This window comes from Urocitellus parryii, chromosome X (genome assembly GCF_045843805.1).
Source record: "Urocitellus parryii isolate mUroPar1 chromosome X, mUroPar1.hap1, whole genome shotgun sequence".
Lineage (NCBI taxonomy): Eukaryota > Metazoa > Chordata > Mammalia > Rodentia > Sciuridae > Urocitellus > Urocitellus parryii.
In genome coordinates, this window is record NC_135547.1 from 114297061 (window position 1) to 114309414 (window position 12354).

Here is a 12354-nt window from a genome sequence, read left to right on the forward strand (position 1 = left end):
CATTAAAATGTAGTTTTGTAAAGCTAATGCTGCTTTAAGATTACAAATATATGTAAACAAATTTTGGTATGACCAATTGATCCTTACATTTTTTCTAAGAACGGTGGGTAATAGCAACACTTACTCAGTTACATGATATACAAGGCTTGTTTAAAAGCTAAAATGTGTCATTAAGTATAAGTTCACATGAGCATTGCTTTTAATTACTCCAGTGTGAGAGTATCCACAGGCAGTCATTGTGTAGAGGCATCCAAAAAAAAAAAAAGTCAAAATACAGGCATTCTTGCTTGAACTTACATATTAAAACAAGCTAAACATAAATAAATTATTAAATGATGAAATCAACATGAGAGTATTTTTTTCCTTTGTAGAATTAGAGGAAATGAACATTCTTTCCATGATTCCTTATCCAGGAACAAATAAAGAAGTTAGAAGCTTTATTTATTTTTCCCTCTTTAGTTCAAATTAAGAATTCTGCCAACAAACCAATTGGAGGAAAACTCTTTGAAAAGTGAATTTAATTCTAGTTTCAAGTAGATTGACATCCTAGCTTATTCACAGATTTCTAAAATGTGCTCAACAGAACCTTTAAACAGAGCTCTTCTGGAGGAACTCTGCTAGAGTGGTGCAAAGCATTTTAAACTGAGGTGACCTTAATGCCCACCTAGTTACACCATAAATCTACAAAATTTTAGAAAATCCTTGTAGAATGATATGCTAGAACCTGGCTTGAAACCATTGCCCAATCTTCTAGCAGAGTTTCTGGTGCTCATATTTTTGGGATCTCAAAATTTTGACTACACCATTTCCCCCCTTTTATATTAGCCCTTCACAGAAGAAACAGTTATTGTAAGACAGTTTGGAAATTCCCAAATCTTAGAGATAACTGTTACTAAGACCTTATACTTGTGCCTTGTTGAAATATTATGATTCTGAATATTCCCTCAGTCAACCCAATTTCTATGTGAAGAGTCTGTTCCCTGAGAAAGTTTCTGGTCACAAATAATTATTTTTAAACTCGAGATGGCTATAGTTAACCTATTGCTTTTTAAAAGGTGGTAAAATAAAAATAACACAAAAATTATCAGTTTATCTAGTTTAAAATATACAACTGTGGACTTCAGTTATATTCAAAATGTCCTGCAACAATAACCCATGTTTAGTTCCAATACATTTTACTTATCCTAAATGAGACTCTGTAATCATTAAGCAGTCACTCCTCAATTCCTCTCCCCTCAATTCCTAACAATCATTAATCTGACTTGTGTTTCTGTAGATTTACCTATTCTGGATGTTTCAGACAAATGGAATTGTACAACATATGGCCTTTTATGTTTGATCTTTTTCACTTAGCAAAATGTTTTTGTGGTTCATCCCCATTATAGCATGCATCAAAACTTCATTCGTTTTTATGCTTAAATAATATCTTATAGATATATATTGCATTTTGTTTTTTCATTGATGGAAATTTGGGTTGTTATCACTTTATGGGTATTATGAATAGTACTCTTATAAACATTTATGTTCAAGTATTTATTTAAATGCTGTTTTTTTAAATTCTTTGTGGTATATACCCATGGGTGGCTGTATGTAATTCTACATTTAATTTCTTGAGGAACCAACCCTATTACTTTCAACTCAAAGAGCAGCAATGCAATAACTTTATTAACAATGCTTTTCCTAGAAGTTAAAATGTTTATAATTATTGATTTTTCCTGGTAGTGGAAATATTAAATAAAGTTAGCCTGAATTGCACAATGCAAACATTTTGTTTAACACTCACTCTAGTTCTTATACATGCAATGACATAACAGTGATAAAGATAAAATAATCTTGATTATGAAAGTTATTTCACTATGTGCCAGAAATTACATTTGACTACTCACAAGATAGACTAGAGATAACAGAGGTGTTTATTCTAGAACACAGGCTTCATAATCTCAGAATTACTGGCATTTGGGGTGGGATGAATCTTTATTGTGGAAGACTCTCTTAAGCATTGCAGAATGTTTAGTGTTATCCTTGATCCTTACTCACTAAATAACAGTACACCCCTCCCCCAAGTTGTAACAATCAAACAAGTCTCCAGACATTGCCAAATGTCCCTTAGGTGATAATGTAGAAGAAATCACGGCTGCTTTGGCAGCTGTACAATTTTACAAGATTATATATATGCATATATACATTAAATATATATAAATTTTTGCATGTGTATGGCAGAAAGGGATGAGGCTTGAACCCAGGGCTTCATGTTTGCTAAGCATGTGCTATACCACTGAGTTATATCCTGAGCCATCCTTCTGTTTTTTTAACTCTTCCATTCTTAAAATCTACTTCGTGGTGCAAAGATGGCTACAGCAGCTCAGCCATATGTTTCAGGTAAGAAAAAGAAGGAGCTAAGTTAGGTCCCTATAAAAAGAATTTCTAAAAGCCATGCCAAAAATCTTGTCTACATTTCATCAGCCACCTCTGTCTGCCCTAGAAGCTTGGATAAATATTTCATTGCTTGGATCATTATCATACCCAACAACGTAATCTTTCATTTACCAAGGATAAGAAGAAAAATAAATATTGCATAGTCAACTAGCAGTCTCAATCACAAAATAGCAGATTTATCTTTGATTGTTGAGATGGGAAGTCACATCCTGATTAGGGGTGGTAGCTTTTTATCTGAGGGCAACAGGTCTTCACAGAAAGAAATTTACCCTATGACAGGAGGCGGTTGATTTTAGTGGTATAGAAAGAGCCTTAAATTGGTTTTGACTCTAAAGCATAAATAAAATTGATGTAATTTTGATGGTGTAAATACAATTCCCTTGAACATGGATAGAACAATTTAGGTTGGTCAACACTTGCCTTCATATGTTATTGAAGGCAAAGATGTCCGTAGCAACAACATTCCCACAAGGATTTAGCCAGGCAGAGAGTTTGAAGTTTGTAGCCTTAAGTAGGTGTGTCTCAGCTCCAGTCCTATCAGTAGTATCCACAAATCCAAGGCTAGAATGAGAATTAGTAGGAGTTCCCAGCATACATAGCTGGGTGAGACACCCTGTCATTTTCACAAAGACAAAGATCATCAGTATCCAAAGTAGCTTTATGACAACAGGATGGGAAGGTGAGAGCAAAAGTAAAGGGGAACTCTTTCTGGATTTGCTAGGGAAAAATTGCTAGGACACTTAAGGAAAACTAGAAAACAAGGCATGTAAATAGAGGGGAGACAATTAGAGTAGGAAGGGAATTGGGGATGGAGAGTAGAAGATAAAGGAGGGGCATAAGGAGTGGTGGATATGATCAATATATGTTACTTGCATGTATGAACATGCCAGAATGAAACATATTATTCTGTGTAAATAAAATGCACTAAAATAGTAGTTTTGTGGTGAGCAGGTGTCGGGATTCAAGCAGGGATTATAACATTTAGAGTATAAAGAGACAAAAACTTTATTGTCACTGATCGGTAAGAGTGGTGTCAGGGGTTGTATTATGCCCTCCCAAAGACATATTGAAATCCCAAACCATGATAACTGTGAATATGGACTTATTAGGAAATAGTCTTTACCTATTTAATTAATTAAGTTAAAATAGGATCGTGCTCTATTTGGGTGGATCCTAATCTAATACAACCTGTGTATTTACAAGAAAACGGAAACACATGCATAAAGACATATGGAGAATGCCATATGAAGGTAGAGGCAGATATTGGAATGGTTAATCTAAATGCCAAGGAAAGCTATGGATTGCTGGCAACCATTGGAAGCTAAAAAAGGGATATAGGATAGACTCTTCCTCAGAGCCTCTAGAAAGAATCAACCTTTGCAACATCTTGTTTGTAGATTTTTGGTCTCCAGAGCTGAGGGAGAATTTTTTTTTCTGTTTTACCCCCAATTTATGGTATTTTGTTATAGCAGCCTGAGAAAACTAATATAGCTAGAACATATGTTCGATACACATAAAATATAAACTTGCATTTACTTAGAATCTGTCTAGTTGCATTTGTCTTTTGTATATAATTTAATGTGAATTTTTGTGATGGGCATTACCAATCCCATCTCATTAACTTGCCCCAGAAATAGTCTAAACTATTTTAGTTGTGGGAGCTTCTAACAAACACTTTTTTGATAACATTTATTGAAAAGTTCCTGCCTCAGAGATTTTCCATGAGATTTACATGAAAGGACTTTATCAATAATAAAATGTGATATTATTATTAGATTCAATTGTGTTGTCAGTATTGTTTTATAATTGTGCACCTGAAAAATAAGTGACCAGAGGAGTGTCAACAAATTTAATTAGATTTTTAGCCTGTATGAGTCCAAGAGCAAAGCAAGTAATTGTGAGAAATGAAGTTAAGAAAGGCTTCTCAATAAACAGCCCTAACAATTGCATCTTGTTACAAAATTCATCAGTAAAATAAAATGGTCAGAAAAGCATCTGGAACAGGAAAATGCCAACAGGGTACACTGGAGCTTCATTGTTCTGTGATGTTGGAACTGTCAAAGCCTGGCATTCTATGTGCTTGACAGATCATTTCAGAGCTACCTCAGGCTACCAGCAATGCATGACCTGCCCTTTTCTGTAATGGAGAGGCACCAGGAAGATGCTATTTTGACCCTCCCAGAAATATCCTGGTAAGCAAACACATTAAGGCAGTCTAAGTTTTGAGAGAATATTCTTAATAGTGTTGCTAAATAAAATTTAAAATAATAAAATAAATAGAATAAAATGAAGGATAAGCTCAAAGCTCCTAAATTTAGGCTCAGACATATTTATGCCCTGAGCTATAAGGGCTGTGGTGGAAACAGCTCTAATAATATGGTCTAATGAGTTGGAAAAATGATGGCTTGGTGGGTGCATTGCTGAACCCTACGGCTGACAGCCCAGGCAGAGCCTGTGGAGTGTTTCAGAAAGACGTATAAAATGGGAAGAACAGAGTCATGATGGAAAAGCTTCTTGAATGACAAAAAATATTGAGTGATGTTTTATTTTTCATGGTTCAGTTACTTCCTAGGCACTGCCTAAATCTATCTTAACCTTTCTAGAATACAAAATGTAAAGGGGTCCCTGTAAATTTATTAGAAAATTCTCTAAGAGGTGAGCCATAATTTTTTTCTGTTTTACTGATCAGAAAATCAAGGCACAATATTAAGAGTAAAACCATGTCCTTTACAACATCTATCCTCTATTTGATTACTTGCAGGGAGCTCACCATCTAGGAAGCATTTACAAATGGCTTTGATTAACTTTTAGAAAAATCTTCTGTACAGTGTTTAGAAATGGGCTGTTCTATAACCAATGACTTCCTATCTTCCCCTCCTTTCTCTCTTTTTTCCCTTTCACATGCTAGTCTTTCAAGTGTTTGAAAATTTTTTCATGTATATAAGAAAATATACTTTTTTCCCCTGTATCAACTGTCCTTGGATGCTTCAACTATTTGTCTTGTAAAATGTTTTTCTAACCTTTTATCATAGATCACTCAAAACTAAATGGGATCTTAACTGATCAGATTTCCACCTTAAAATGTGGTACCTGCAATTTGTTGTTGTTGTTTTGATATTGGGGATTAAACCCAGGGGTGCTTTACACTGTGCTACATTCCCAATACTTTTTAATTTTATTATATTTTGAGACAGTATCATGCTAAGTTGATTAGGGTCTTACTAAGTTGCTGAAACTGAACTTGGGATCCTCCTGTCTCAGCCTCCCGAGTTGCTGCAATTATTGACGTGTGACACTGCACCTGGCAGTAGCTGGAATTTTGTATGAACCTCCACAACAGAATGATTTTCTCCCTTGTCTTGGATGTTAGATATTTATCAGCATAGGTTAATTTTTTATTGTTAGCTCTTTTGGAAATTAGTTCACCACTTTTGAGTAGTATGTAGTTCAAATTATGGTCAACTGAGGCCTTTGGGTATTGTATACATGAATTTCTATGTAAGGTCACCTGAAATGCATAAATTATTGATTTTTATTGGTACATATTACTTACACAGAATAGTGGGTATCATTGTAGCATATTTATGCATACATAAAATAATTTGATCAATTTCACTCTACCATACCTTATGATTCCCTTGTGTCTTCCACTGATTTCCTTTTTCTACTATATTGATCTTTTTGTTTTCATTTATTCTTTTTGTTTTGTTTTCCTTTTTTCCCTATAGCTTTCACATATGAAAAGAAATATGGTACTTTTCGCTCTAACTTATTTCACTAAAAATTATGTTTTTAAGTTCCATCCTGTTCCAGTAATGACAGTTATCTTCCTCTTTATGGCTAATAAAATTCCATTGTGTATAATTTTTTTATCCATTTATCTGTTGACAGAGATAATAACTTAGCTATTGTAAACTGTGCTATAATTAACATGAGTATTCATGAATCTCTAAAGTATGATGATTTTAATTCTTTTGGATAAATACCAAGGACTGGTATAAGTAGATCTTGCCGTAGTTCAATTTCTAGGTTTTGTGATGAACCTCCATACTTATTTCCTTAGTGGCTGTACTAATTCACATTCTGACCAATAGTGCATAGGAGTTTCTATTTCCCCTACATCTTCACCAGCATTTAATGTTATTTGTATTCTTGATGGTTGCCATTCTGAGTGGAATGAGATGAAACTTCAGTGAAGTTTTGATTTGTATTTTCTTGATTACTAAATAATGTTAAATATTTTTTTTCACCACCATTTGTACTTCTTTTGAGAAATGTCTGTTCCAGTCATTTGCTCATTTACTGATTGGTTATTTTTTTATGGTGTTGAGTTTTTGTAGTTCTTTATAAAGTCTGGATATTAATCCTCTGTTAGAAGAATATTTGGTAAAGACTTTCTCTCCATTATGTCAGTAGTCTCTTTTCTTCATTTATAATAGTTTCCTTTGCTATGCAGAAGCTTCTTAATTTGATGTCATCCCATTTATAAATTCATTCTTTTATTTCTGGAGCTATAGGGTTCTTATTCAGGAAGTCTTTGTGCCTATATGTTGAAATATTTTCCCTATTTTTTTTTCTTTTAACAGTTGCCAAATTTTTATTCTTATAATTAGGTTTTTTATTTATTTTAGTTGACTTTTGTGAGAATGAATGATAGGGATTTAGTTTTATTCTTCTACATATGGATATTCAGTGTTTGTAACCACTTGTTAAAGAGGTTGCTTTTTCTTCAGTGCATGTTTTTGGCAACTTTGTCAAGAATCAGATGATATAGCTATGTGGGTTTCTCTCTGTGTCTTCCAGTCTGTTTCATTGGTCTTGTCTATGAGTCTGTTTTTATGCCAGTACTGTGCTATTTTCTTACTATAGCTCTGTAGTATAATTTGAAATTGGGTATTATGATACCTCCAGAATTCCTTTTCCAGCTCAGGATTGCTTTGGCTGTTGTTACATATGAAATTTAAAACTGTCATTTTCTAGTTCTGTGAAGAATATCATTTAATGTTACACTGGTTAGTAGAGCATTGTAGCAACCAGCATAAAATTATAAAATATTTTATAACAATATTTTCCTGGATATCAATTAATAAATTATCAACACAAACTCGGTGACATGAAAATAGATAAATCAATAATAGCAGAGAAATAGATTATTGTAGTTTTAAATCTTATTACAACATTCAGAAATTCAATTTATGAACTGATTCTTATGTAATTACTAATATTTCAGAAATTGACTGTTGGATATAATTAGACTTTTTTGGGTTTAATTTTTAATTATGGCTCCATATCTGGCATCTGGGGCACATCCTGGGGCAAGATGTGAATCCCAAAGGACTAGAACAACCTTACCACTATGGCATTGCCAATTATAATGAGCATTACTTCTGTCTTGGGCTGGCTTTGCTCACTACCTTCAACTATCCTTAACAGATATACTATGTTCCTGGTATCACCTTGGTGTCTCCATTGCAGCTTTGGAATCATTCTCTTGGGTTTCCCATAGGAATTCTGCCCTGTGACACACCATATGGGCTTGTAGGCCTTCCTTTGAAATCTGTGTGGAAATGCTTATGACCTTATAACTCTTGCATTCTTCATGATTGCAAACTAACACCATGTGGAAGATGCCAAGGATTGATGCCAGATGGAGCAGTAGCTGAGCCCTCTTAGAACATAATTTCCATGGCCTCTGAGTGTCTGGGAGCCAAGCATGTTGAAATGATGAAATGAAGCATAGGAAATAGCTTCCTAGGCAGCATTGTGCCAGCAGGGTGCTCTGGAACTCTCTTCTCCAACCAGAGTCTTGCAAACAAGTTTTGACTTTTACTCCTTTGAGCCTATAATGGGTGGAGTCTTTCTCATTCTGGAGATGTGCTCAAGACATATATTATCTCAGTATAAAGTGTTTGGTTTCTCTTTAATGACACTAATCTCTTCCACAATCGCACCTTCCTTGACCTTAATATCACATGTGCTTTTGGGCCTAAACTGTAAATTTTTCAAAACTTTTAAATGTTCTTACTCTCAATTTTCACTATAAATCAGACTAAAAGCTGGCAGCAGTACCCATGTCACAGTCTGAATGTGTTGATACCTTGATAGTTCCTGCACAAGATTAATTAAGGTTTTGGGACATGGACAAAATGTAGACAGGTTCTTTGCCAGAATGTAACATGTATACTCTCTAGTCAGTGAAGTCCTTGTTCCCATCTGAAACCTCATGAACACAATCTTTGCTCTCTACTTTCCTTTTGGCATTCTGATCTTCTGAGATACCACCAGAATTGCCGATTAAACTTTTCTTGCAACATAGTAAGGCTTCCCTGCCTTGCATTTCTAAGCTTTCCCCTGCTACTGTCACAAACCGGTTCCTTATGCTTCTGAACCACTTGGTCTGGTATAGTCACAGCAATGATAACCATTTCTCAGTGCCAATTTTCTCTTTTGGTCTGCTTTTCATTGCTGTGACCAAAATATGTGACATAAACAAATTAAAGGAGGAAAGATTTATTTTGGCTCACAGTTTCAGAGGTTTCAGTCCATGCTCAGCTGGCTCCATTGATTTGGGCCTAAGATGAGACAGAACATCATGGTGGATAGGCATGGTGAAAGAAAAGTCCTCAGCTCATGGAAGTTAAGAAACAGGGGAGGGAGAGGGAAAGAAGAAGGAAGGGAGAGGGGAAGGGATATAATCTCTGAGGATACTCCCCCTAGGGAATGGTTGGAGATATTAAATCACTATCTGCCTATACTTTCTACCATCATCCAGTTGTCCATTCAGTTATCAGTGGATTAAGCCACTGATAAGGTCAGAACCATAGTTATCTATTCACTCTCTAAAAGTCCCAGCTCTGAATATTGCTGTTTTGGAGATCAAACCTTGAATACATGAGCTTTTGGGGGTCATTTCAGATTCAAACCATAATAGATTATGTAAAAAATGTGGGGGCTGAGATTGTGGCTCAGTATTAGAGCACTTGCCTAGCATTTGTGAGGCACTGGGTTCAATCCTTAGCACCACATAAAAATAAATGAAATAGAGGTTCCTCAACAACTAATTTTTTTTTCAAAAATGCAGGTGTTTCTGATCTCCTATGTGTTAAGCTCAGACAATAGGACCCTTCTTAAGATGGCTTCATATTACAGCACTCTATGAATCTTCTGGGAAGTGCAAGGAAACTCTTCTCCCATGCAGGCTTGCTATGTAGATCCCAGATTTCTTTTCTGCTCAGAATGTGTATTTTCCTGCTGGCAGACTCTGCACTCCTAGATTGCTTCTCCTAAAAAAGCTGTTGTGGCTGGGGTTGTTGCTCAGCAGTAGAGTGCTTCCCTAGCACATGTGAGGCCCTTGGTTGGATCTTTAGCACCACATAAAAATAAATAAAGGTATTGTGTCCAACTAAAACTAAAAAATAAATATTAAAAAGTTGTGTATTTGATGTTGGTGTACTCTATTTTTCTTATTTCAAAATCAAGTATTTCTGGGTTTAGCCTAGTTACTGACCTCTCCACAATTGTACTCTAGCCCTTTGCTACAATTTTCCACTTCAATGGAGGTTGGGTTCAGTCTTGTGGAGCAGTAGGTAAATGATTAATGCTATTAATCTGTCACATTCAAAAGCCACCATTATTTATTTATTTTTATTGCATGCTTTCTTCTAGAATGCCAGTTTCAACCATAGCAATTTCAGCAGTTGCTATCTTTAGACTTCTGTTATCATAAAAGTTCTTCCTCTCAGTTGTATGTCATCTTAAGCATATTTTACTTATCCTCATACTTACTTCATACTTACTACTAATAATTAAACACAATGGGACTAATTAGAGAGTAATGACCAGATCTAAGAACCTTCCTACAGGGTAACAGCAATTTGTTAATCTAGAATCTTACTGTAAAACAGAGATTTACTTTCATTGAACATTGTTACTTAGTATAAAATTTTCTATTTTGTTCAAATGAATTTTACTCATACAGAAAATTATTATTGGATAGAACAGGGTGGGCAAACTACTGCCAAATCTAGCCAGCTTCCTATTTTTAAAATAAAATTGTATTGGAACACAACCAGGCTCATTTATTTACATATTGGCTATACCTGCTTCAGCAGTTTACAATGACAGAGTTGACTATTATGGCCCACAAAGCCTAAACTATTTACTATTGGCCCTTTTCAGAAAAAAAAAAAAATTTGATGACCTCTGGAATAGAAAGACTTTACTCCTGCAATTGCCAATTTTTTCTTTATACATGATTTTTTCTATCAATAATCTATAATATCTTCCATTTAAAACAAAAATTAAAAGCATACTTATCTAGACCCCTCCCCTTCCAGATAGCATCCTTCTCATATTTCTATTTTTGTTTGCAAAAACTTCAGTTTTCTCTATTTCTGGTCTCTCCTTTTTCTCTTCATTCTCACTTGAATGTACTCCAGTGTGGCATTCATCCCTCACTATTCCTCTGAAATTACTTTCTTCAAGTTCCCCAAGTGACTTTCAGATTGCCAGCCTGAGAATGAAACACTCTCAGTTCTCATCTTACTTGACCTATCATTTCTCTTCAGATGCAATGTAGTTTCTCTTCCTTAAATCACTTTCTCCCCTTAGCCTTCAGAACATGGCTTTCTCTCACTTTCCTTTGTGTTCTTTTCATCTTCTTAGTTTTAAACACTGGAATGCTCTTGGACACCATCCTTATCTTTTTTTTCCTTTTGTCTTTATGCACTCCCTAGGTGTTCTCATCACATTTCACAATTTTAAAGACTCTCTCTATATGTGATGACTTTCATGTATATATTGTTAGCTTGTTCCTCTTCACTGAGCTTCAATGCCAGCCAGACATTTCCACTTGGATGACTAACAAATATCTTAAAATTAGTATGTTATAAAACAAAGTCTTAATTTAATTTACTCTATACAATGCAACTCCTCTTGCAGTCATCTTCATTTTATTAAATACAAATACCAAATGTTCATTGTTTACATTGAGTGTATGGGTCTCATTCTTGATTCATTTCTTTCTCTTACTCCATATCTATTCATCAGTAAGTCCAGTCATTTTAAGTTTCAAATCATTTAAGTTTCAAAACATACCACAAACTAGACTATTACACACTCCTTCTATTGTTGCTATGCTAGTCTAAGGTACCATTATCTCACAGTTGAATTATTTCAAAACTCTCCCAACTAGGTTGCTTCTACCCTTGACCCATGCTCCACTCTGGCCCCATAATCCTTGGTAACCATGGCATTTATTTTAATTCTATTAAAATATAAGTGAGATCATATTTTTTTTCTCAGCAACATCTAATAGCTTTCCCTCTTATTCAGAATAAATTCTCAAAGCCTCTGTGGCTAATGAATCCCTACATGATCTAGCCCCACTTCCTTTCTATTTCATTTTTAAAACTTTTAACCTTGCTCATTCCTCTGCAGCCTCACTTGTCTTCTAGATGGCTTGCAAATACACCAAAAATGTTTTAGCACTTACCTATGCTGTTCCCTTAACATAAAACCTTTTCATTTCTTTCCATATGGTCACATGGCAACTATTCTCCCTCATTCTGCTCAAAACTTACCTTAGCAGGAAGCCTCCCCAGAGTACCCCTCCATAATTCTCTATACACTTACCTTTTAACATACTAAGACAAACATAAGCCAAACTAATTCTAAAGTACATATATTAATATTAGGCAATATTTTGAAACAAAACACCTTGTCAGAGTGAAGAAGATTATTAAATAAAAAATGTTCATTTAACCAGGAAGATGTAACAACCCTTAATTTATATGCAATTAACACATAATATCTGTTAATTACATGGGCAATATAGTAAAAAATGCTACAAAATGCAAAGAAAATTTGACAAACTGACAAATGCAACTCTTGGTAGTTGGTAGATCAAGCTGACAAAAC